The sequence below is a fragment of the Myiozetetes cayanensis genome, unplaced genomic scaffold, assembly GCF_022539395.1.
Source record: "Myiozetetes cayanensis isolate MyiCay16 unplaced genomic scaffold, myiCay2020 scf12, whole genome shotgun sequence".
Lineage (NCBI taxonomy): Eukaryota > Metazoa > Chordata > Aves > Passeriformes > Tyrannidae > Myiozetetes > Myiozetetes cayanensis.
The window spans coordinates 18,269,079-18,275,078 of NW_026086826.1; the positions used below are offsets into that span (position 1 = coordinate 18,269,079).

Here is a 6,000-nt window from a genome sequence, read left to right on the forward strand (position 1 = left end):
TCAGGTCTGGGAGAATGGGGCTTTTCTACTATGCTGTAGCCTCCCTTCAGAGAGGTGTGTGTGTGCATATATATCCATTCCATTCAGAGATACGTACATATATAAAGGATGTAGGATTAAATATTTGTGGAAAGGGCACCTGAAATCAAATGGCAGTCCCCAACACTTAATTGAGGATACTGCTAAGCAGAGCAGTTCTGCACATTATAGGCAGACCCAGGCAAGGCTGTGACCCTGCCTGCACAGGACAATAGGGACTGAAGCTACTCTTCCTTCTCCCACTCCTGCTATGGGGCACGATGTGCCCGTGGTGCTTGGGAGCACAGCCCTTTGGGCACTTCCCCACTTTAGGAAGGCCCAAGCAGTCATGGAGCAGGGTGGGGAACAGCCAGCATCATGGGTGGCTGCAGGAGGGCCCTGCAAGCGCCCAGCTCTGCACCAGGACGGCTGCCACACCAGTGTCTGCTCTGCCATCAATCGGCTATGCTGCTTTGTGGGCTCTGGCGTGACAAAGACTTACCTATGGCAGCAGCCTTTGAGGCTACTCCAGTGGATAAAATTACCCAGAGATATAAATCTTCGTAGGATTATGGCCCTTAAAGACAAGGCTAAGTTCAAGTAATTATTTTTGGGCTAATTCTTTATTTAATTTTCTACTAGGATGCAGATTACAAAAGCCATTTTAGAACAGAAATTCAGTATTCTGAATTAATTAAATATGCAGTCACCAAAATAGCTGTTAACGCACGGTTGGTGCTGCCACAAATCTCATTCTAAAGTGTCTTAGAAAATGCTCATACTGATACAATTAAAACCCCTTATTTATAAAGTAATTTCTTATTATGTTTCACTAAAAACTTTTAGTGTAATTTTTGCTGCTAATAAAATATCATTAGGCTATTAAAGGCAGTGGGGTTTTGGAGTTATTTTTTAGCACACAGGATTCGCAATTTCTAAAGCAAAAAAGTAGGAAGTGTAGCACTGTAAAAAATCCCTTTCACAAGGGGTCTAATCTTTCCCGCAGTGAAATCAATTGGGGCTTTGCTATTGCATTGAATGTTAGGATTTGGCCCCAAATATTTTGAATTTAACATGAACAAGCTTGCTCCCCTGAACAAGTCCCATGAAAGCTATGTGCATTCCGAGGATCAGCCCCACAATATGAATAGTCACTTCTTAGAGGTTTGTTGTTCAGAAATATGCATATGTGACAGACCCCAGGAACTGCTAATGAACAGGGGGAGCTGCTCTGAGATCATGCTATTGGGAAGCATCATTCCAAGAGTCCTTATTCTGTTGAACCTTTATACAACATTTTAGAATAATTTTGGTAAGCATATCCAGTATTTCTCAGATCAGGTCTTACACTTTCACTCTTTTAACCCACATAGCATATCAATTCCCAAAAGATTTTAGTGAAGAGAAATCTACAATCATCAAAATGTTAATTTTGACAATGACAAAGAGTACATGCATTAAAAATGCATCAGCCCTGTCATTAAGGCATTATTCAGCAAAACCATCTCATCATGCTAAACAGAAAGCAACTAGAAGCAAGCAAGTAAAAGAACCATTTGCTAAGCTTGTATTTACGGGTACCAGTCCAATCCGTACTGCACAAGATACTCAACCAAGCAAAGAGCAAACAAATCCTTTATGTGATGAAATGGAAACTCCTAATAATACTCTAAGCATGACTCAAGGGAAAATGTCAACTAAAAGCTCAGATCAGAGGAAGGTTTGTAATACAAACCTGGATGTTTAAAATAGTGTTTCCATCGCTGTTCCTGCAGCACTTGTGAATGTGGCTGTGTTACGGTGCTGAACTGACTATGATTTAGCAGCTGATCATGTCTTTTTAAAGCATAATTTAACATTATTTCTGAGTCTGTTGAACATACTAAACTAGAAGAAAAAAAAATCTGCTTTCAAGTGGTATTAGAGAAACACAAGGATCAGAGTGCTAGCATCAAAGATGTGTCTAAAGAATAATAGATCTGCACGTCTGTATAACAACGAGTGCTCCACTTGCTACTGAAGGCAACAGAGTAAGATTCCTTTGGCAGTTGTTGGAAATAATTAAGTAGAACATAGTCTTTCAATCTCTAAGCAAGAGACAGAAAGACATTCTCCATCATCCCGCCTCACACTCACAACTTAACGATCACCCCATGTCTAGCTCGTCCACATTAAAAATCATTCCTAGCCTCATCATAGCTGAGCTTCGGGAAGGATCCATTCAAAAAGGCTGTCTCATCACAGTAATCCTGGTCTTGCTTTAAAATGGCTTCTGATCTAATTCACTTAAGGCTGAAGTCTGGTCTCACAATTGTGACTACGTGGCAAGAAGACCTGGAATCATCTAGGGATGTGGAGAGGTCTCAAACAGGAAAACAGGGATGATCACACCTTTTCTCTGCCAGTCTTGTGGGCAGAGGAGCAGGGGAAAAAGGACTGGAACTATGAATGTTATGCCTGGATTTTCCTAACCACAGCATCTAAGACTGACCAGGCTTTTAATCAAAGCCTGTGCCCTGCTGCTGAGGTTGGAGAGAGAATCAGATGCACCTCTTCTGTGTTAAAGCAATGGGGCCAGTTAAAACAATGTCTTGGCCAGTAATGGGAACGAACACTCCTTTGGTTGTGTTTCCCAACTGTCCATCTGCAAACAGCATTTGGGGAGTCCTGAGCTCTTGGAAGGGGGGCAAATAAGTCACCACCTGAGCTGCAAAGGGCAAAACAACCACCCAGCTCTTGCCCTGCACGTGTCTCAACCTGGGGTCTCAGAAGCTGACAAGCTCTGCGTTGGGCTGAGGCTGATGTGAAGTGTATTCTTAATCCTGTCTTCACTAGGTTGGTATTGGAGGGTGAGGATAAGGGGGCAAGAGGAGCATGCCTCTCCCTGAAACCAACCGTCCACAACCTCTTCGCCAGTAGCGGCCCCGCTGGGTGGCCGAACCCCTCGGCAGCCGGGGAAGAGGGACTTCCCCGGGAGTCAGGCGCTCTGCGGCCGTGCGAGGTGCCCCTCGCCTCGCTAGCACAGGTGCTCGGCACCTCCCCGCCCGCGGGCACCCCCAGCCCCGCACGACTTGGCCGCTGCGGGCGCGGGGGCTGTGGCCACCGAGGGGGCGGCAGCCCAGGCTCTGCCGGCGTGTGCGGGCGGAGCCGGGGCCGCCCCGGCCCTGCGGGCACTCCGTGCCCCGCGGGGAGGGCCCCCCGGCAGCGGGCAGCGAGGGGCCGCGGGCGGCGCGGGCTGGGGCTGCCGGCCGAGCGCCGGGACACCGGGACTGTCCGGATGGGCAAAGAGCCTTCCCCCCGCCCCGGCCCAGCCTGCCGAGTGCTGCCCGCGGATGCGCTCCCCGCAGCGGCCGTGGCTGCCCCGGCCACCCCCTACCCGTGGAGCTTGGCCAGCTTTTCCCCGGCCCTCCCCAGCCCTGGGCTTGCTCCCACGCACACACACACAGCGGGTACCCCTTTCCTCAAGAGAGGGCGTCCGAGCTCCCCCCGCCCGGGCAGAGACACAGAGTGAAACATTGCAAAGCGTAGGAAAAGATGGAAAAGGTGCTACCTTGGCAACTAGAGGAGGTGAGGAGCCAGCTGGTGGGCTGGGGGCGGTCGCGCTGCCTGCCTGCCTGCCCGCCGCCGGTACTCTCCTCGACTACGCGTATTCTTAAGCAATAACAACGTAATCCGTATTATCCACCCAAGAATACCCGTCACCGAAGAGAGTCAGAAAGCTGCTGCTGGTGCTGGTGGTGGTGGTGGTGGAAGTGCTGCACCGGGACAATAAATCCATAACTATAATTCGCCTCTAGAAGAAGGAGAATCCACAAGGGTTGCCGAGCGATCTTGTCCCATATCCAATGGACGCTGAACCTTCCCATCCTGCGGAGGCAAAAGAGAAGAGCAGGCGTTTAATACACACGCGTACAGTCCCTCTGCTTTCCTGCTGCCTTACTGGAGCGGGCAGGGGCTTGTAGGCGAGGTGAAAGGAAATAAATCAAAGTAAGGCTGAGTTTACCTGGTGATTGCCTGGTTTCTTCCTCTGTGCTTTTCTGGTATCCTATTCCCTAGCTGTACGCTCCATCAGTTCTCTCTGGGAGCTTGCAAGAGATGTCATACGCAGCAACAGATTCCTGTAAAAGAGATGCACGGTTAAGCACACAAATATTACAAATCTGTTTGCATAGGTGGGTTTGGGAGAGCTCCGATAAAGCAGCAGACACGCCTGAGAGACTTTTCATCTGGGCTTTGGAAATGCATTTTACAAGTCCTGACTCACACTGACTCTATGTGCTACCAAGAGGAGGGAGGGCGGAAAGCGATTGAGGGGGGGGGAGAAATCAAAGAAACAAATAGCAAAGGCTCCGAGCTCAGCAGAGGCACTCCTCTGTCAGGCCTCCCTAGCGCCATGAAAATATACGGCGAAAAAGGCTTCAAAGTACAAATTCAGCGCGCTCCGCTCCCCGCGTGTGCCCGAACGGCGGAGCCCGGCGGCTGCGAGGCGCCGAGCCGGGCAGGCGGCTCCGCGGCGGCGGGCGGGGGCGGCGGCAGCAGCGCACCTCCGCCCTGACACCTGCCGCCGCCCTGCCAAGGTTTGCAAAAGGCGAGCCGGGGGGGTGGGGGGGGGAATAACAATAATAAAAGAAGTTATTTCCGAATGGCGCCTGCGGCTCTGCCTGTCACCCGGAGCAGTTCCCTTATCAGCAGCGCTCGTGCCTGGGGGAGGCGGGAGGGGGAAGCTTTGTCTGATGATCTGCCGCGGTGATAATAAACGTTTATTGTTCGCCAACTAAATAGAAAGGATCCCTGCAACGTCATGGCACAGCACACTTCGCCTAGCGCTTAGGAACTTCTCCGTGTTATTTCACCCCCGTTCCTGATGCTAAGGACAGCTTCCGTGTGAGTGACGGGGAGGGGGGAATGAAACTAGCACCGCACCGTCCGAACCCGCACAGAGCAGAGGTACTCCGCACTTCTTCAGACACGAGTAATTATGCAGCACATAACAGCTCTCATTATCCAATGCACTCGGTGACTGACCAGCTTGTTGATTAGATTCCAACTGAAATTAATACAAGATGCTTGCTTTTCCTACAGATTTCTTCCTTATCATGAGCCCTTGCCTCCCTGGACGTATTACTACTATGCTTCGTACGAAAACATACGAGAAGACAGCATTTGCTTTGTAGCGTAGACTCTGGCTTGAATTTGAAAGACAAGGGAAAAATAAAGACAGAAAGAGAACAAAAAATACTTTGATAGCTACATTACCTTAAATAATTAAAAAAATATTTCCAACACACTCTCCTCTATTTTAATCTCATTGTAGCTGTAATTTCCTGTATTCCTCTAACACAGCAAGCTTTCAAGTCGTATTCTAAATGGCAGCTGGAAAGTAAATAACAAACACTGTAATTTTTCCCCGCTGTGAAACTGAAGGCTGTAACCCCATTAGCTGGCGTTGGAACTCAAATAACTGATGCAGGGGTTTCCTTCAACTTGAACAAAAGCCGTTTGAAAAAGTGAAATGCACCGAGTCGTGGCGAAAACATTCTACAGTGATACACCTAGACCGATATTCTCCGAAATTTGGAGCCGCTCCACAAATGCATCGAGAATTAGGCAGAAATCCAAACTTTGAGTGCTTGTTGGGTTTTTTAAAAATATTAAAGGATGCGATTCTAGGGGAAAAGCAGACCCGCGCGGCGCCAACGCTGTTCTCGCCGTGTCCATCTGACACTGCCCTTCCCCTCCCCGAACAGTAGCCCCCCCACTACTCCCCGCCAATACAGTGCCTGCCGAAACTTCTCCTGCCCAGCCCCGCCGCCGCCCCGCACCGGCCCGACACGGCCCGCCGCACCCCCCGCCCGCCAGGCCCTTCAGCACCCGCGGCGAGGACAGCGCCGATTGCCGGCCGCGCTGCCCGGCCCCCCGCGCCGCTCCCTCCGCCGGGCCCCGCCGGCCCCCGCACCCCTACCCTGCCCTGCCCGGCCCCGG

General features: G+C 50.5%; 1 long non-coding RNA gene across 1 annotated transcript in view; it reads right to left on the bottom strand.

Moving 5' to 3' along the window:
- LOC126635729 (uncharacterized) overlaps positions 1–3,707 on the bottom strand; it is a 43,843-nt gene extending 40,136 nt beyond the window's left edge. Inside the window, exon 1 of the long non-coding RNA XR_007627769.1 lies at positions 3,569–3,707. This is a non-coding gene — a long non-coding RNA (uncharacterized LOC126635729). The remainder of the gene's footprint in view (positions 1–3,568) is intronic.
- Positions 3,708–6,000: the final 2,293 nt, after the last annotated feature.